General features: G+C 38.7%; 1 pseudogene; it reads right to left on the bottom strand.

Annotated features, from left to right (window-relative positions):
- LOC149280956 (teashirt homolog 2 pseudogene) overlaps positions 1-21,086 on the bottom strand; it is a 63,816-nt pseudogene extending 42,730 nt beyond the window's left edge.
- Positions 21,087-21,728: the final 642 nt, after the last annotated feature.

The raw sequence follows: 21,728 nt of genomic DNA, 5'->3' as shown, positions 1-21,728 counted from the left end.
ACGTTGTTATAGGAGATGATACTGGGCTCAGAGCGAGTAGAACTGAAACCGTACAGGTGGCTTCCGCCGTACAGCCTTAAGTAAAAATTGAGACAGATCTAAACTCTTATCCACTTTCTCCTGACAGGTATTATTTTTCCGTAGAGCAATTTGTTTAGCTACGACTGTAATCAATGCTACAAAGAAATCTTAACGGCAGCCACACGGCACCCATGAATGGAAACCATTATGCTTTTTTATAAGTAACCCGTACTGTTTCTGCTCAAGGAGGCAAACTTTAAATTTTTTTACTGAATAGCATTTTTTTTTTCCTCTTGTGAATGAGGCACAACATTTCCTTTCCCAGACACAAAAGAATGGAAGAAAAAAAAAAAAACAGCAATTACCAGGTAGAGAGCCAAGCGTGCCCTGATCTATGATCTTCAACTTTTATGTCTTTTGTAAATCCACTCTGTTCTTCAAGGGTTCTGTGTTGCTTAGGAAGGTCGGAATGGCTTTTTTTGTATATATTTTTGGTCTTTTTTCCCTCAAACCATATAAGGGCTTCGTGTCAAAATACAACTCTTTTTTTTTTTTTCTTCCACGACATGAAAAATACAACGTTCCAAAAATATTAACTTTTCAAGCTTTTTTTTTCTCTTTTTGTTCAATTGCTTCATCTTCAACTTGATGGAACCCTTTGAAGATATTGTATAATGCTTCACAATTTGCTGGATCTATTTCGAGCAATTTCAGACAATAGAAAGGTACAGAAAACCGTATCGTGTCATTGGCCTGACTGCTCTTTTCCACGACTCCTCCACCGGCAGTTGGGAAGCGACAGAGAGAACAAGTCAAACCGGATTGCCGTGAGCCGTTCCAGCTGCTGTGATTATATCAAGATATTTTTTTTTATATGCAGGGTAATAAAAAGGTCTAATGGAGATGTAAGTATTTTTTGGTCCTGGACAGTATTATTGGAATTTTTATTTGTAGCCAAGTAACTTATTATCGGGTACTGGCTTCCAAATGTACCCTTACCGGCAACTTATTGCGACCAAGAAAACCTATAAACCTGGTAGATGTTTAAGAGCACCCATGGGGTCCATATACCTGGCACCCTACTGGCACATACCCCCCTCCTAGTCATGAGTGCAATGATCAAGTGGGGGAAGACCAACAGCATTAACCCCTTAAGGACAACGGGTTGTCCTTAAACCCATTAAGGACAATGTATTGCGAGTTGGTAAATATACAGGCTTTGTCGTGAAGGGGTTAATGCAACGTAATCTCATTAATATCCTTTTAATTCCCGGAGCCAGCCCTCTGCATGTATGTCGCGTGTGTTTGCACATACATACACATATTCAGATGATATATTTTCTGTACAGAAAGCATGTTGAATCATAAAGAAACAGGATTTCCAGCTTAACAATAAAAGCCTGTATGTATTAAAATGTTTCATTGTGCCCATCAAATTCTGCCTTCAAGTCCTTGCTGCTTGGCTATTAATGAATGCCGCTCTTTTATAAGCTGAGCTGGGACTTGTGAAGAACGTACTTATTATTGAGGCTAAAAGAAGAAAAAAAAAAAAGGCAAAATTGCAGGAATGCTTGACTGGCAGAAATCAGTCATTCCTACGACAGATTAAGCAATCCTTCTTTTGTAAGGCAACACTTCATAAACAGTCTGGAACATGAATACATAGATCCTTAGGGCAATTAGAGCCGACACAATCCATACTGCCTTACATGGGCAGATTTAGGGCAGAATGTAAAAAAAAAAGCCCCCCGAGAGGTCCTGGGTATATGTAGAGAAAATCTTTTTGCTAAGCAGGGTAGTAAAATTAGCTCGTTACATTTTCACAAATACTGAACGCCATTAATTGCCGTTTCCAGCAGCAAAATATCAAAGCATTCCGACCGCAAATAAGAAAAAAAAGGATGGAATGTAAAGGTCCTACGTAGCGTTCATCAAAGCACATGTGTCTGGGCAGATAAGAGGTTAAAAAAAGGCTATCTCCCATATCCAGCAAATTATATTTTTGTTTAATGTGCTCATGTGCAATAATTGGCTTCCTAAAAACAAATCAGTCATTAAAACGCAATTTAAATTTTAATGTATGTGAATTTCCAATAGGCGTGGAACCCCCATCACCCTCCAATCCAATAGGCGCTTAAGCTCCCATCACCCTCAGCTGGTAGATCGTGGAGGCGCGAGAAAGGCAGTCCCTGGTATGATAACGACGTGCGCTGCATCTTCAAGCATCTAAAGTTAGAGAAAACAGCAAAAAGCAACCCATTCTAGCTGTTACATACTGTAACTCTCAGAATGCTAAGCCAGCCAGAGGCTCAGCTAAGAAGGAAATAATACTGTCCTGCTATTAAAATAGATGCACTCGAGGGAGCTCTCCAATTACCATCATAGAGGCAAAGTACGCCTACAAAAACACATTAAAAATTAGTGTTTTCCCTTGGAAAATATTATTTCAAGGGGAATTTAATTTTTAGAGTGCCAGCATATTACACAGTTCAGTTCCACAGAGCATACCAATCTCACTGCACTGCTGAATGGAATTGACCATCTGAAATCTAAAGAGTTAATTAACCAGTAAAATGCTGTAACAGCTCTTTTGTGGCTTACCGAATGGAGAGAGTTAAAGAGGTCGGAGATTTACACGGTTTCTTAGAAGGGTTCTTAGGTACGACTGCTACACTTCATTCTCCCCCCCTACAATTGTCTCCCCCCTACACAAAATGTATTGGTATGGCCCAGAGACACAAGTCTCCCTTTCTATCAGATGCTGCAAGTGTGGGGTTCTTTTCTTCCGGCATACAGGCTGGAGGAAGCTGGAGTCATATCATCCTATAGATCTTTCATTACAACAAGGTTTATTAAAGGAGAAGTCAAAGAAGAGCAGCCTTCTACAAGGTGCAGTAAAGTAGACCGAGAAAGGGTCTGTTCCGTTTCATAAACATAAAAAACTTGGCGTACGGACGCGCATATCCAGCCGAGAGCCGCTATTATGTCATCAGGAGGCTACTGGCCTTAAAGTGCCAGAGCCACCTTGTCATTGCCAGTCCGGCCCTCTTACTGGTGGCCAAGGAGCATATTTCCATGACAATAACTTTTTTTTTTTTAAATGCCAGACTGATCAATGAACTCAATTACTGTCTCATCCAGGCACTAAAGTGGTAAAAAAAAAGTAATAATATAACAATTTCCATTTGTTTTCGAATGACAGAGATCAACATTTTAAGCAGATATTTTTATGTGTTATTCAGAAGTCTAATTTATTCCTAACTCCCACCTGCAGAATTCCCTAAAGTTCTCGTTTCTCTCTGACGCTCTCCTGCGAGACAACAGGCTAACAACACTAATACTCTCTCCGCTCATGTCAGTGTCAACAAGTAACACGAGAAAAAGATCTGCTATCTGCCTTTTGAACTATGGTGTAATTGTTTTAAGATTAGTGCATTTATCACACGTTTTTACATTAAAGGGCAATTTCAGATGCTAGAAAATTCTACGAACGTTAGATAACAATGATCGGAGGGGAGTTTAAAATGATTTGAGTATAATCTGAATCCCTGAATCCGACACTTTGGGGAATATCTTCAGTAGTGATCTAAGTTTCAAAAGGTAGTTTATATGTCAAGTGACTCTGATTCGCATTCTTACAATATGTTGAATAATATGTATTATTAAAAGTTTAAAAAAATGTAAAAAAGTAAAAAATTATTGAATATGTTGTTTTGTATATCCACACTATGGATGATCATTTTCTTTTAATTTTAATTCTTAATTAAGATCACTTGGAAAACCATCTCCAGACCAAAGCATTTGAGTCTATGCTAAGCATGAGATAAAAAATTGTGTTTTTGATCTCTATATTGTAAAATTGGCATAAAACTATTTGGCATCTGTTCCTAAAACGTATAACATTGAGCTGATGTTCACAATGAGTTAAACTTTTTATATTATTGGTTAAAATGTTTTGGGGTTTTTTACTGCCTAGTGTGGCTACAAGCTTTTTAATCTCCGGGGTAAGGAAAGGTATTGTTTTTTGCACTTGTGATGTCACTGATCCATTAGATGATAAGATTCTCAGCGAAAATAACCCCGTAATAAACAAAATGTTTATTCTCTGTAGGAATTTTTATGCTAAGAATTTTTAAAAGAGAAGTCCACAGAAATCTTACTCTATTTGAGCATAAACCCCAAAGATGTATTCAGTAATAATGCCCAGCACTGTGGACAGTAACAACCCCCAGCGCTGTATACCGTCATAACCACCAAGCACTGTGTACAGTAACAACCCCCAGCGATGTATACAGTAATCTCATAATAATTTACCTACAAGTTCTATTAACCCCCATGTTGTATAATGTTAAATAAAAACGCACATTCATTTTCCTTTTTGTGAATAATCATCATTAATTTTCATTGCGGCTGGATGAAATTGCAAGCTCTGTTGGCGTTGTCAGTACACAGCCTCAGCAAAATATACAGACATTATTAATGATAATAATTGCCACGAATTCATTCCACGTTGCGAATACATTGCTCCGTGTGATAGATGTTCTTGTGAAGAGAGCAGAATTAATTACTGGGTGAAAAAAATTTGAAGCAATAGGATTACAGCAAATGTTCGGTGTTCTTAATTTGAATTCAATATGCATTATTATGCAATATTAATGACGGGTTTCTGGAAATGACTGCACACAATAATTACAAACAATAAAAATAGTATTGACCATGTTTTTTGATTAAACTTCTATTAGCCAAAGACTTGATGGTTATAAGCAAGACCGTCTATGCAAAATTAATCAAATTCAAATCCAACCTGGGGACGTTGGTTCGGATGGTAATTTGTACACTATAACTATGCGCTTTCTGATTTAGAAGAGTGTCAGCGTAATGCGTCGGATCCAGATATAAAAATGTATTTAAAGGGACACTCCAACTATCATATACACTTTAACACATAAGATACCTGCATGGTCCCTTTAAATGTTGTGTTGTCTCTTTAGCTAACACATGGAGAGATACTACAGAATCCCCTCATACACATTTGCCCCTTTCCATGACCCCCAGGGTATTTGCCACACATGAGATGTGTTTGGACGACAACTCCTGATATGTGATTTAATGGTACTTACTGCCAGGGACCCCAGGGGGAGTCTAAAAAGACCCCCACATGCACAGAAAGCACTCATTTATTTCAATGCCACTGATTGGTTGCTCTGAGCAACCAATGAAAGGCATGAAAAATGATACTACGGAGGGGACGTTCTACTCTGGAGCTGCAGCTTTTCCTTAAGGCGAGTATTTTCTTACAAAGTATGTGTGTATGGGTTGATTGTTCAGGGGCTGCCTGGGACATCGAAGGGGCCTTTAATATAAAGTTTATTTTCTGAAAATCAAAGCAAAAAATGTATTTTTTTAACTTGTCATTTTTGTCAAGGCTCTACATGGTAATTGCTATACATGGTGCTTGATTGCTGGTCTTGGAGGGTTGGAGTCTTTTAATCTCCTGCTCCCAAACTGCCTTTATGGCTCCACCCCATTCCCAACCCACTTACAGTTAGCCCCTCCCCTAAAACTCAAATGCACAGCTGACAAAAAACAGTTAATAATTGTTACTTTTGCACACAGAACAATTCAGATTCAGAACATTTCAGAATTTACATAGAATAAATCAAGCATTTAAATTTGAATAAATCAGACATTTTATCAATAATTTACTTGTATAACAAAATATTTCTTTTCTTTTGTGTATGTATTTATTACATTTGGCCAATGGCAAAGTGTGCCGAGCATTTTTATGTGGGATTTTATTGCTTTTATAGAATAAAAGAGGATAAATACATTTTCTACTCAGCTTTTCAATTTGACTAATTACCCTTCATATATCTGGCAATGGAAATATTCGATTCTGTACAATTGGACACTGCTGGCGATAGATGAAATGTTTATGCGTGTTTAAGGTCTTTTGAAGGCAATTTAAGAAAAAGGAGGGGGAAAAAAGCAGAATAAATAAAAAAGTACTGCTGGAGTCTAGAATTTTAACAATTATTAAAAAAAAAAGTCACTTGAGACGCCATAAAGATGTTGGGGTGTGATTGGCAGTTGCTTGACATGTTAATAACATTTGGTGAGAATACATATAGCACAGCTATATTTGAATGTTATAAAATTTAAAGTACCATAAGTTTTCATTTTTCATCTTTAATTATACTGTATTTAGTATATACCTCTCAATATTTGAAATTAGGAAAGACGGACGCTTTTTCTTTAAGGGGTGGCGGTTAAAGGTGTGGCTAGGGGTGGAGCTTTATTAAAACTTTGAACGCGACTTCTTGATGGTTTCATTAATTTTACTAAAGAGGGATTATATGTAGAGACACAATCTCTGCTGTTTCTATATACATTATTGGGGCTTTTAGGGCTGTAGAACCCCATGATACCCTCATACCCAGCAAACATTCCAAGCTCCTAGAAAAGAGGAAAGTTAGGGAAGGAAAGAGGGGCGTAAAGGTTACCGGATCCACCTTAAACAATATGCCAAGTCCTATCCAATGACCCCCTCCAGTTGACCGAATCATGCAAACTTTCCATCGCTATCGAACCCAAACAACCATTGTCCTGGTCAAGATCAACCTATAATTTGCCAGTTCACACTCAATAACCAAGTCCTGTCCATCTAAAGGACAATGTCCTGCCCTCATTCACTCACCAAGGGAGAAGAGATCAGAGACACCGACAATCTAATTTGCCCTATTGTGGAACTGACTGTAAATCACTAACAGCCTGGTCTATAATCTAGAAGATAAAATCTGGAAGATTTACCCAATATTTTATGTTTTGCCCATAAAAAAAAGACAGAGGATATTTCACAAGAATTGTGCAATGTGTTTGAGGAGTGGCTAATTCCATCTTATAATAAGTGGAGGCTTTTATTGTTGACATTGGAAATTACCTGGTTATCCTATGACAAAGAGCCAAAAGAGGTTCATAGCAGGAGAAAGAGAGGGCTTTCCTGAGCCTGTTGAGGCAGATCATCCCTTACTAGAATAGGATAATTCTTAAAAGATAACAACGCTATTTAGACCATTGATTATATATTCTGTGACGGACAACGGGAATCACAGGAAGGATAACATAACCATTACTCTACATGGGTTCATACAAGGCTGTGACATTTGTTAATGGAACCCTCAATAAGGTCCTCTTTGGACAACAAACCCCTACAGTTTCATCATGGTTGACCTTAACTGATGGAGTCCTGGGTAACATCTACATGTGCCCTACACTCAAGTTCCTCAAACACCCTCGACTGCCTTTGCATGTTAAACAATTTCTACAACATTAAACAACTGATTAAATCTAAAACAGCTCATTCAAGACACTTTTTTGGGGGGGTTTGTCTTCCTAAATCCACAACCCATTTGGTGGCATCAAGAAGTCACCTAATATCTTCCCTTATCAAGGTTCTGCAGAAAAATATTAAGACACAACGAAACTGAGTCAGATTTCAGTAAATGAATCAATAATACCAAAATAAATTCACTTGCATTATAACAGGAAACTCCCACGCCGATCTTACCAAATAACCAAAAACAATGTGCTGTCTTTACCGTATTTTCTAATAATCAGTCACAAACGTAAGAGGGTAGTAACATGCAAGTTGTGTCAGCAACACCAGGAAAAAAATTAATTCTCAGACTCATCGCCTTCCCGTCAGTTGGAAAACACACCCACGTGTTAATTACAGGAAGCTTCCTCTGTATCTTTTTGTTCTCAACTTGAGTAAACAGTGTGAGTTTCATTCTTTGCAAGCGGCGAGACCTTAATGTTTTTGAGACCCATTAACCGAGGGTGGCGGTGGGGGGGGGGGAGTACACCTGCACGGCAAAAAAGAACGAGGGAGGAGATTGTAGAAACTACATTGTGCCTTTTGTGCAAGCGACCTGGGGCTGTTGAGGACATATAGAATAAAGGATAATTACGGGAGAAAGATTAGACCTTTAACCATTTAAGTCCCGGGGAGGGGGGGGGGGGCGCAGGGACTTTGTAGTGTGTAGGTGACCCCATACTACACATGAAAGGTTACAGAGATATATTTTATATATAACATAATATTAGAATTATTTTCTCTAATTCTTCAGTTTGGAGCAGATTAAAGAAAGCAATTTGGGTCCCCAAGGGCTGGAATCGGTAGGATATTTAATGTACGAATTAGCTACGTATATCAATAAGTTGCATGGTTTGGATTAGTGGAGAAACCTGATGGTCTGCAGTCCTCAAGGACTGACGCCACGTATCTGGATCTCTGTGGTCCAATAATGTGACCTGAAAGCTCCCCAAAAATCCTATGGATGGCGAGTACATAGATCGCAATATATAAGGTATACAACAGAAAAAAAAAAAATTCTGGACAGAGAACTGAATTTGGGCTTTTTCTGATGAAGGTGGACCTGTGCCAGCATGTCACGCTCAGCCCACGCTGCATAATGTGGTTTAGGCGCCACTCACATCCTAAGCTATTTTTTTACATGACAAGTGTGAGAGTTCCTTTAAGTGTCAAATACTGGAGAAAATATTAACGCATTAACTTTATTAAGATCAGAAGACATGGGCGCTTATTCACTAAGCAGTGAGTTGCTGATAACTTACTTTAAATCTTTGGCCCTTATGCTATATATAGTTCATGATGGCAAACCAAACTCACTAACTAGTGAGTAAAACCGGTGTCTTAATTGCCCTAAATCTTCCATGTTAACCATTTTCGCACCGGAGTTATAAAATGAAGTATTTCACTCGTTTTAATCCGACTGTATCACAGCACAACGCAAACTCTGGCAAGGAGAACAACCATCAGCTCCTTTCTTGATATACAGTTGACGTATATTTTTAATCATAAAACAAATCACTGCTTAAATAGCATCTTCCCCGCCAGATGGGATGCCTACGACGTTCCAAATCCTATCCGTCTTCCACTCATCTTTAGTCCAACCCCCCAGCACAGACGGAAGGGGTAAGATTTCATAAATCACTCAACGGTGCCCAGTCATCGATCATAAGTGCCTTATCCGTCACATGTGACAATAACGGATGTGCTGTTCCATTCCAAACCATTACATATTCTAAGCCAAGCAAACAAAAGTATGAAATAACACATTTATCCTCCTTTATGATGGTATATGTTCATACCCCATATGGCATTTAAAAAAGAACACTGCCTGTTCAATTATGATTGATGAGGGTGGCTGGAGTTTTTTTTTTTTCCCAGCAACAGAAAAGAACTTCTCCAGCTAAACACTGTATTAAAGTGTTAAGAAGAAAAAAAAAAACCCTTTTAAGCAGATGGCATATTGTTCTTCCCATTCTTTTATTAAAGTCAAATAATGTACAAGGGTGTTGTGGGACCAAATTTTAATGTTTTTGTTGGATCTTGAATATTAAGACCAGATTGAGTTATAAAAGAATGCGGTATATTAATTTTGCCCCGGGGGGGGGATCTTAAACTTTGATGTCAAAACTGTTGCGGAAAAAAAAAAGAAATAGTATTTTTTTTTCTAAGTCAAACCGGATGTCTTCTGTTACTTCCATGTAAATGAGGACAATTAAGACGATATTCATTGTAAACGAGTAATGGCCACTAAGAGACTTTGGTCCAGAAATTCATATTAGTAAGCATTTCGGGAAGACAGGTTGACCAAATGTTGTAGATGTTTCTTGGAACTGTTCTAGAATGTTAAGAAGCACCCCAACATCTCAAGCGGATTCGCGCCTAGAGTTCCTGAGCCTGCTCAAAGCCTAGCATGATGCAAAATTGAGTGGGGAAAACCATTAAACCTAGAGACCATGCCTTGAAAAAACCCATTGGGCCAGGCTTGACCCTGGAGCTATGGCCTAGCGAGATGGCAATTATGAGGTGCCCAAGGGTGGCAGAAATCAGAAGAAAATTAGAAGCCTGCATTCTTCAACAATATACAGGTGGGCACAAAACCATATAAGCCCCCAACATTGGACTTCTCAGAAGGATTGTAAGATAGAAAATCACAGTTGAGCAATATCAAAACTAAACTATATAGCAGATCCCAAATAAGACAACTGAAAATTACATCTCAAGTGGTATCTTGTTTTGTGTCAGCATATTAAGTAAGAACCATTATAGAAATTAAGGAAATGTAAAGAAATTAGAAGGTTCCTTAAAACTAATATTCCGTGTATTCATTCCTACTACACAGACACCCCCCCATATGTATAGCTATTTATCCCCCGACATACCTTTAAATATTTGCAATTACATTGCCACACAAGAAAACATTTACATATTTAATCATTGTGTTTATGTATAATTTACATGGCTTTGGTTCATTTCTTCATTCAGGCCAGAGGATTGTGCTTTGTGCCTGACTACTAGCTCCTTCGGCATTTCAAGGTTAGTTTCACTGATACGTGACTCAGCACCATCATCTGAAGAACAACTAAAAGGAACGTAATTCCTCAAGTCCGAAGAGAACATTGTTGTAAAATCATTTTTGCATTTTAGGAGAATTCAAAAGCTTATGGCAGGTGGCTACAGAACTTAATGAATCAAAAAATTCTCAATAGGGTTTTGAAGACCACCAATAACTTTATATTTGGATACTAAGAAGAAATAAAACAGTATTTTTTCAACAATATTTTCAACGATATGGGCATTTACTGTATATAGCCTTGGATTCATGGCACCTTCTTCTACTTTCCTGCGTTACCAACACAAATTCTTAACAAAACACGTCAGGACAGGTCTGACCATGTGCCCCATTCCCATATCGGGGAAATTTCCTGGGCAACCTACCCATAGACTCCAGGTCAAACCTGGAGATCCGCCATATCCCACATTCTGCCTGACGGCTGACCCAACAACCTAGAAGTGATAAAATCCAAACCACTAAATATAAAATCTCTAACGATCATTATATATAATTCTATTCTCATCTGATCCAATGGAACATGGAGAACTCCGAATTCTAGTTTATGGGTCCTCCTTCAAATGCTTTTAAAGGAATATGATCCCTGTAAACTGTCCATATTTTAGCAACCAACTATTCTCCCAGCGTGCTAACAACTGAACTTCACAAACTGTAACAAGCGTCGTCTAATGAGAATGTATGTTCTCCCTAGCAACCTCCTGCAATTGTAAACGTGGTTATCTCTGAAGATCTCATTAGCTTTGGAACACATTAGCAGACAGGCGAGGTGAAATCTTGACCTATTTAATTTCTTTGTCACCAATAGCTCTGTGCAGTATAAAATATCAAAGCATGTGATATAAACGCACTTACGCAGCAGCTCCCGGTATCGCACGACATCTGCATACAAAACCAATTACTTTCTGCTGTGCGGCATTGGCGCTTTGTGGTTCAAACAACTTATTGATATCAAAATATATGCCAGACAAAGCAAACCTGCTTACGGTGCCAGGGACAGGAAGCCAGGGGCAAAGGATGAACCAAAAACATTTGCTTACCATAAATAAATATTTTATTAAAATTTTATTTTTTATTTAATAGTCCATTTTGAAAAATGGAAATAAAAAATAAATAAATCAACATTTAGCTTTTAAAAAAAATCTACTTTACATTAAATGTCTATATAATTATTCTTTGAACAACATCTATTATTTATACACAGTGTATCAAGTGCAATAAATCTCTCTGCTGTTTTGCTTTGGAATGCAGTATTGTCTAGTAAAATGTGCAATTCTTTTGCATCTAGTATCTGTAAGCAGGGAAAAATTAGTCAAAAGATACCGCCATCCAAATGTACAGTGTATAACCTCATCCCCTACCCCGTCTGCCCCCGAAACATATTTGATTTTGTATTGTGTACTAAAGTATATAATTAATATTGATTTTGTCTTCTCACACTACTAGACAGAGTTAATTAATACGGTGTTATATCACTGAGCAGAGAATATCTGGTTATTGTAATCACACTGGGCAACTTTCTAAATGGGATGACCCTGAAACTCCTTAAATTTTAACTCTTTATTAGCCTACCATGAAGAGTCATGGACAGATTTGTTGGTTCTTATCTGCCGTCAAATTCTGTTTCTATTCTACTGTAGTGTTCCAGTAATGATGGCAACCAAATGATTTTACTAATGGTCCGTATGAATGCCGTGACTCGTCACGACGTAAAGATATTCCGAATTAAATCACCTGTATTCAAGCAGAATACATATCTGTTGGGATGCTCGGATATTTCTAAGTATAAATGAAATATGGAGTCTGCTCCAGGCTACATGACTGTAAGAATCTGCCCAATAACCCTGATTGTTTTTGACTCCCACCATAAACATTTGCAATGAATAGTAAGAAAGCCTAATATTATCAACGAATACATCTGTTTACGAGAAATGGCTAGGAGAATGATAGCGATATCAGTTTCCCACTGATGAGTCCCTCTTGGACACGCTTGATGTTTGCGAATTGCTATCATCAAGCAGAATTCCCCGATGGTGACTTAAAACCTTTGAAAGAAAAAGTCCATATTCTTACGGGATTTGTGTTGAGGACAGCGAGCAAAAGGTGATTAATTAAGGGCTAATTTTCATGCAGTTTCCCAAAAATTACTGCAGTAAAAGCATTGAACGATCGGATTGTGCTAGGCACTCAGAAGCCAGTCCATACCCCAGCTACACACAACATACTAGACCCCACTGAAGCCCCCCTATTTACAGTTTTCATAATGTTATTTGTTGGTGTCTCATTGCTGGCAGGACTGTAGACCCCCAGTTCTTTTCTGTGTGTAATAATTCAAAGCATCAAAACTATTAATTGTCCTGAAAGGAAGCATCTCAGATCTAAAATTGCTCAACAGGTTTATCTCCCTCCTGCCATGGCGTGAATGTAGATGGAGGTCCTAGAAAGCCCTTAAGTTGTCGGTGTATCTTACAACCTGCTTCCCAGAGGTGTCAACCAGGATTCATGGATGTGGGGTCTCTGGCACGGCTTCAACTGCAGAGGTGTGTCAGCCAACAGCCATGCCAACCACCCTTGAAGCCTATCTGCACATGCAAGGTTTGACCCGGAGTTTGCAGGTAAAGCTCTGCTTCCCCAGGTCTATGGGCCAGCTTCTTCTTTCTCTACCTAGGAGGGTGCTTTTTGACCACATCAAGTACCTGCCAACTTTGCTGCCCACTAGGCTGTTTGGGATTAGCTCCTGCCCCAAAAAGGAATAGCCCCAATGGTGGAGAAGTGAAACTACCGTATACAGTGTCAAAAACAGTCCTGATATTTGTAGACATATTAGCTAGAAGTCATATGAAATCATTCCAGCGTGTACTCTGCAAGCTTACTATGGCCGCCATACTGTACTGTACCCTGGAGACAACTCTATACATTTCTTACCAACAAAAGGACTACAAGAGCAGCAGATTAAAAAGAAGCGGTATCTGCATGAACAAAGAAAAGCTGGAGAGATGAATAATTAACCAGCGCATTTTGTGTTTCTGTAGGATTCCTGCCAGATTTGGGATATCTTCTGATGAGTTCCTGGTCTCCAAAACTGCAACTAACCCAGAGTCAGAGCCGTCTGCCAGCGCATGTTATAAAGTGGCACCGTAGGAAGTCTAAACTTGCAGAGCACACTCTGGACGCCATCCAGAAATTCCTCACCCGAAATCGCTCTTTCACTTCTTAATGTCCTTAACCCTTTCCTATGCCTCTCTGGGTTCTATTTGTACAAAAACAAAATAATTTGAAATGCAATTACAACAATATCATTTCAGCTATGTTTTCCCTTATGTCCACAGGTATAGTCTGCCAGTAAGGCACCATAAAAATGGAAAGGGACCTCTCAGCTATATGCATTAAAGTACATATGATGGCTGGAGTGTCCCTTTAAAACAGTCTACTTTCTTTGGCCATTTAAAACATTAGGAAAAAACCTGAAAATTGTTACCATCGTATGGTATTAGCTTTTCGGGGATGGAGGAGAGACTACATGATTACGCCGGTTATCCATGGAACTGTTAGAATTTCAAGACTTGTGTCTTGAGGAGTTCAAGCTTAGGTTTCCATCAACTTGAGATTCCCATGCCTGCCTTGGATTCTGGCTTCTTTACCCCTCCCTGATTCTTCTGACAGATACAAAGTCCAGGCCTAAGGTAGAGCTATTAATTCTAAATATTCCTATAGAGCGCAGAATCCCATGCCAGATTTGTGTGTAGTGCTTTATAAGAGAGCACTACACATTTGTGTATATACAAGTACAAGCCCCATCGAACCAGTGATATACTTGATTGCAAGTCATTCAACGTTGCCTGGAGGACACCACAAATTTACAGATATACTTAAACCTGGTGTTCCAAATTAGAATGCTTCAGCCAATGGAAGATGGGCATTTTAAGTAGTTTTATTATTTTATCTTAAGGTTTAAATACAAAAAATCAACACAGAACCGTATTATGGTTTCTATGGCAACAACCTATCAGTGCCTGTTTGTTATTTTACATTCCTTGAAAAAAAAATGTCAAATTCTGAATTGATTAAAGACAGGTATGGGTGTATGACACTTGGGTTTTTTTTGGTTGCCAGAAGTCCTAATAGTGGTTCGTATTTCTTGAATCCCAACCAATGTCCAGATTCAACGAACCACACATGAACAATGCTCAATCAGCATGACCAGAAGTGGCTGTATGGGGACATTATGTTGGCCATAATGTGGGCAAAGCCACATCGTGACATTGTGCGGAGTTGGGTCTCTTAATTCAGGGAACTGTAGCCAAGTGAAACATTAGTACAACCAACAAGTTTATCCAAATGTTTTTAAGTGCTAGTAGGCCCTGCTTTATCGACCTTGGGTTTTAGTTACCTAGTTACACAGCTGAAAATGAGGACACGTGTGACTCCATGGTTTGAAAATGATTCTATATTCAACTGAAGTCGCTCCTCACAGATTTCAATGTGGACTAAATCCTGAAAATAGAGCTGGAAAATATGGTGGCCGAGCTGGTGGTGACATCTTTTACTTATGGTATCTACACACACGTTAGCCATTCATCATGCTACAAGCCAAAGGACAAACAGGATTTAGCAGAGTGGAGCTAAGCTGGACTTCCCTCAATAGACTTCTCAAAACAATCTTTTTCATGTAATCAAAACCTCAAAGGTCCACTGAGGTCAACTTGACCACGTTGGATAAATGAAGTTGAGTACCTCTCATGGTAGTATTATTGTACCATGTATCCACCTATCAGCAGAATAAATGTACGTTTCTATGTAAGAATATAAAAATATCAGAGGCAAAACTGTCTAGGTTTATTATATTTCACCTCTAAATTGTGTCTCCTCTCTGCTTGGCATCAGTCCATGATGGAGGTCCAAAGACTGTTGAGCAAGGCGTGTTATGAGGATGTAATACAATTAGCCAAATTTTAAAGCTTATTTTTGACCTCCAGCAGAAAATTGAGCACATACGTTATAAAAGCCAACAGGGACTAAAGAACATCAAGTTGATTCATCAAATTAGCTGAAACATAATTTTGCTGCATGACTGACTATAGAAGCTGTCGACTATAAACCTGTCAAGAAGCCATCAGCTTTAATGTTAAATAGAGACACAAAGTAATGCAGCTCAGAATTTGACATTCAACGGACTTAAGTCAGATAAAGATGCAATTTGCTTTGTGGTTTTTTTTCTCTTCATTCCTTAATCCCATCATAGTTGTCAAGATGTAAGGACACGGATGAGATTTAGGGGTTCAGACTCGAAACTGTTTTTCCGACGTGGTTCCGTCAGAATTATCCTAGTCATAATGAGAGAGGTTTCACCGACATCACAGAATAAGACGAGAGAGTTGAGTCTTTTTCAGATAATAGCAGAACGTTGTAAAAAGTCATGAATGATACAATAATGGTACGTCTTACTTAGGGAGAAAAAAAAAAAATCGATATTCAAAATGATGTCCCTTACAGTCACTCCTCTCCCTTGACATGAAAAATGACAGACATTCTCGGTCACTCTAATGAAAATCTGCTAACCCTTTCCGGGCATGGCCGCACTCGGGTGAAACAGAGGGGCGTCACAGTGACTGTAATCGGAATCTGATTGATTTGTAATTCAAATATCCGTTTTCGTTTGTATTGACTAATTGTTGTGTAAAGCGGTAAGAGGGATCAGATGTCCAACCCTTTTCATTCCCGGTCTTTTAGTATGTTTTAAGGAAATTTTACCCCAGTGGGTGTTAATTATCCTTAAAAGTATTTTAATAGGTACGTAGATCACGGCAAACTTACGATAATAAAGGAGGCAGCCATCTTGCTTTTGTTGTAGACCTCTCATGAGGCATCTTTTCTGATTGGCTGATAACCAGCCTTCCCGTTTGTAGAGTAAACACACTTAAATCTACTTTCGATATTGTGTTATCTGTAATCTACTAGATATATAAGATAAATTCTATTTCCTCCAGCAACTAGGGCAAATCTTGTCTCGCTGTTTTACAAAGGATATTAAGTATAGCATGATTCCTTTAACACGATCAAACTGAACTTATATTATTTGATTGTAAAGATTCTAATCTAGAATTTTATCAGTTAAAGCTTGCTGAAAAAGTATTAACCATGGGGTAAAAAAACTCAGAATGATGATCTCATTGGCTGCAAATTACTTAATTTAGAACACATACGTGGAGATACAGCCTGTCTACATTTTATATAGATATTTAGATGCTTATCAGTGTATATACAGCTTGGGGTCACTCACTTATCTAGAGGATATAGATATAGATATGTCCTGAGGGACAGGAAAAAAATAAATTATACTACATATTTCCAGCTTGTATTTAAAATTACAATAAAAAAAACTATTGTTATTTATGTATGTATATAGGTAAATGTATATGATAAAAAAATATTTAGAAAATGAGCCTTTAATGTTTTTTTTCAATCTTTTATATTGACTGTAGAATCTAATCTTTTTTTATACTGCTGATGTCAAATATTTTTTATTGTAATAAATAATACTTTGCCCATTGCTTACATTTGTATTATATATCATTTTTTTCCCCAGTGCAAATTACAAAAAAAATTATAATAATAAAAAAAAAATATATATATATATTTTTATTTTTTTTATTATTATTATTATTATTATTTTTTTGGAATTTTAATTTTTTTATGGGTGGGGAGAAAGAAGAACGATATGATGTTTTCAGGGGTTTTTTTTTTCTCTATTTTTCTTTGCAATTTTTCAGTGTCATTTAAAGGATTTACGTATTACACCGGATTCCATCGCGTAGCGGGAAGACAGTGATAGCCTTTAATGTTCTAGATAGCGCATTATTATTTACCGTGTCATTAAATCTGCTTCTCTCTGCATAAAATATTTGAAATACACATCACCGGCTAGCACAAACTTGCACGATTCACTCTGGTTTTGATCCTCGCAGGTGGAAAATGCAGAATTTTCCAATTACACATGTTGTATACTTGACTATACAATACAGGCAATCCCACACTATAATTATATGTACTGAGCTAACCGAAAGCCCCGTACAAGCACAGCTTTACTTATCATATGACAATCACATATTAATAACACGCCTGCACCTAAGCTCCCCCGTTTCTTCATATTCCTTTAATACGGTGTTGTCAGAATATAAGCAGGTAGAATACGGCTATACGAATTTTAAAAGTGACAGTTTTAACTCTCTGAGTGCCGGCAGAGTTTGAAGCTCATTCCAACCCACTCATGCGCATCGCAAAAGGTACCCATTGGGTTAAGAGCTCAGGGAATTTTTTATTGATACAAAAAAAAGGCTTTATTTCTTTTTTTTGAAGGACTTTTGCAAAAAAGGTAGGACCATTATGCAGAATGCTCTATTGAAATAATAATGGAGCATTTGTTACAGTTATTCAGCTGTATTTTTTCACCTAGTTGTCATAAGCAAAGGAAGCGCGTTTCGCATCACCGTTGGCATTAGCCATCTTTTATAGTTGATAAGCCAACATATACTGTACTTATTTATTCCGCACAAAAGGAATTATTAAGAAATCTGAATTAACAATCATCTTTGAAATTTGGATGGTGAAATAGGACTAGCTGGAAAAAGGGACAAGGGCAGTTATGAGCCTAAAATTTATCTAACCTGGTAACATGGGGCATCTAAAACACCGCCGAGCACAGGACGTAACATCAATGCCCCCATATGCATTAACATATGTTAGGTCTGGCCTTATGGTCTCCATCAGGACACTCACTTAGAAAATGCAGGGCATTGTGGGCTGTCAGCACCAGTCTCTTATAACCCTAAGGTACCTGGGTGGTCGCTCTTACTGATAACGGTGCCATTGCCCATAGGCCGAAAAGCGTGGAAGAAAGGTTTGATTGGTCTATGGGTCTAGACCTCCTAAATTCCCTGTAAAGTAAGACGCATCGGAGTTCCTTTCCACTCTCAGTGCCCCTGATGGCTTTCTCTGTTCTTTGGGGTGTCCCATAACTCAGGAACCATAGGACTTATGCTGATGTTCTTTTACTGGGAACCAAGGAGCTGAGTAAGTAGGGACAAGTTATTTTGATGGTGGGGACATGCAGGAATCATCTTCTATACAACGTTCTTCTATGGTTCCAGACTTATGGGCCACCCTGTATGGTTGGTCCTCGCACTACTACTACTGAGAGCAACAGAGGAGTAAATCATATTCTCCAACACCTAGAGCCACACAGTGAGACGGATGAAGGGAACTCTTCCTGATCACAACATGATGGCCCTGAGGGCACAGAGCTCTGCAGGGGTGGAGAAGGTAGTGGACGTCTGTGAGGAGGAAGATGAACATATGGCTCTACTCGAGTGAATGGGTGGCAAATGGGATTTTAGTAGTGAGAGGGACAGCACAAGACTCCACAGAGAGGCAATGCAATAAGAAGAGAGACCAGCAAAGGTTCTGCACATAGGAGACAGACAGCACAAGGCTCTGCAAAAAGACAGCACAAGGCTCTGCAGAGAGAAGAGATATGGCACTAGGCCCTGTAGGTGGAAGGAGGCAGCACACAAAACTGGCAGGACGCCGCACAGCACAAAGTTCAGCAAGAGCCAGGTTGCACTTCAGTAGAAGATTTACTTCTGCAAATGGAAACCTGTATAACCTTTGGTAGTCACGGGCACTCAAACCGTTGACGCATTAGTAATCACACAGCTGATTTTCCAAGCTCGGAGGACACCAAACAGTTAAAAGGTCTAACAGCCTCATTTAATAAAATTACCCAAGGAGCAAGCTGTGATAGAAAGCATTGTTGGTACCCGTTTTAAAGCTGCATGTAAGACCATTTCACCCCTTTCTTAAGTCTGCGAGAGCGCCGGCTAAACAATTAAGGTGAATAAAGGAAGCCTAGACTTGCATCTCGTGTTTTTTTTTTTTTTGTTATTCATGGACTTTTTTTTTTTCTCCGTCTGAATCTCTGGGAGCCGCAACATAATAATACACAAAGAAACAAAAGCGTTTGTGTCTGCGACGTGCAAAATGTTCTGTTCACAGAGTCATGTTACAAAAGCAGGTCAGGTCTGATAGCAAAGAGCTCCGTCTGTATTTCTCGTAACATCTGGTGTTTTATAAATCACTTGGCGATTCGTATCCGCTTTTAAAAAAAAAAAAAGAAGAAACACCTGAAAAAAATCGAAATAGAAATTTCCAGCCCGACCCCCCCCCCAAAAAAAACACTCAGCGGCGGTAACTGACACAAACAGGCCGCGAAAAGAATAATATTTGCTGGAAACAAGCTGTTCTATTTTACACTGGCTGAACGTCCGTCTTTGTTTATTAATAATGTACGTTGACCCTTTAAGCATCAGAGGGGTGCTACAAATTTTAGAAATGAGAGGCATTAAAGGGATAATCTCAAGAATACAGAATTTTAATCAGTCGTTGGTCTTGCCTGGAGCCATATGCCTATGCCGTGCATGTTTACATTTCCTCGCTGTATTAGCCTCCACTGCTTCTGCTGGGAGGCTCTTCCACTTATCCACCACTATCTCAGTAAAGTATAACGTTCTTACAAGGAGGCTGATACAGTGACGGAATTGAAACATGCATGGTATAGGCATAGGGCTCCTGAATCTAAGACGAGATCAATGAATGATTAAGGTTTGAGTCTTTACAGCAGGAGAAACGGGCAGACTAGACGGGGGCCGATCTGCCTGCAAATTCTGTGCTTCTATATTATCAGACAGTGACCACGATCACTGGTTATACATGTATCATAACCCCCCTGGGGTTTTTTGCTCTGGTTTACTATATACAATCCATATTAGATATGAGTTCATCAGAATACAGCAGTGTAAAAATGAGGGCATGTGTAATTGTCTTACCGAGTCCTGCACCAGTTACAAGATATAAAATGTAGGGGTTTTTTTATGCGCTGCACATAAATGTTTATTTCTTCTAAGGTGACATGCTTACTTTAAGTTTGTCAATCATGTTCTTTGTATCACACGTGTTTCCATCCCAGGAGAACTGTCAGATACTTGCGCATTGGGGAGCGCAGTTTGATTATATGCAGAATTTCATCATTTCTAATCACGCAGGGCCCAAAAACCACAGGAAAAAAAACATTGGCCCTTTAAAAAACAAGAGGAGCCTAATAGTAGGCTACTGGACAGGGGTGTTAGATAGGAACAACAATGGACCGGAATGGGCTGAATAGCTGTTGCTGCGCATGAGGTGAGGGACAGAGCAGGAGCAAAAGTTAACGATATATATATATATATATATATATATATATGTTACCATGGAAACCTTAACGCCTGTGGGTGCACAGATGAGAGTGAAAGTGGACAGTAGCTACGTTCATTGAGATGTCACCCGTGACCACCTGATACAATTGTTACAACCTTTGATGCAAATGGCCTCTGAAACAGGTTTTTCCGTGGGAATTTCTGCGGGCTGAGAACTTTCCACTGTTTTCAAAGATGGTCGAAGCTTGTCTCCGGTTAAGGAGTTGGCTGAGATGATGTTCATTGGTTGGGAGTGGGAAGTATACATCTCATTATTTATTGACATGAGCTCTAGGACCTGACCTTCAACATCCTTATGAGATGAACTCAGCCGCATCTTCTTCCCAGCTTCCCATTTTCTGTTTGTTATTGGAGTCGTATTAACAAAACTCTGGGCAAACTCCGAGTTCTAACTTCCTGGCAAGAAACCAGTCACTAAAATGATCTTCATGTAATGAGCAGACGGTTCGATTTCGTTCTTCTGCTCAGTATTCTTTGAGCCTGATATGTTTAACCATGATATGATGACATAAGAACGAGGATGCCTTCAGCTGGAAAAAGAGGTGCCCTCACTGTGACAATCCCATAAATGTATCTCGTCACATCTCTTAAATGATTGTGGATGAGTGACATGGGTAAAAAAAAAGATTAAGAATTCCACAAAGTTACTTATCCTTGTTCAGAAACCTTAGAATGCCTCATTTCAGAAATAACTCCAGGACTCTTTTTCATGAGTCTTGTTGAGAGTATTTGTTTTTGGATCCCCATCCATGAATGGTCCATCACAACACACAAAGACTACTCCATGCATAAGTAATATCTGAAGGTAATTTGCTGTATGTTAAAAAGGACATGTCTTCTCCAAATTATCTCAGGCTTTAACAGCTTGCTTTCGATAATGAGTGATTTTGGACGTTAACAGCCAAATACAACTCATTTCTTACCTCTTAACTGTATAGGAGACACCCTTTGCAAATTT

This window comes from Sceloporus occidentalis, unplaced genomic scaffold, assembly GCF_023333645.1.
Source record: "Sceloporus occidentalis isolate IW3139 unplaced genomic scaffold, rSceOcc1.0.p SCAF_143, whole genome shotgun sequence".
NCBI classification, from domain to species: domain Eukaryota; kingdom Metazoa; phylum Chordata; class Lepidosauria; order Squamata; family Phrynosomatidae; genus Sceloporus; species Sceloporus occidentalis.
Note: the sequence above shows the minus strand (reverse complement) of the source record. Positions and strands in the feature narration are given on the sequence as shown.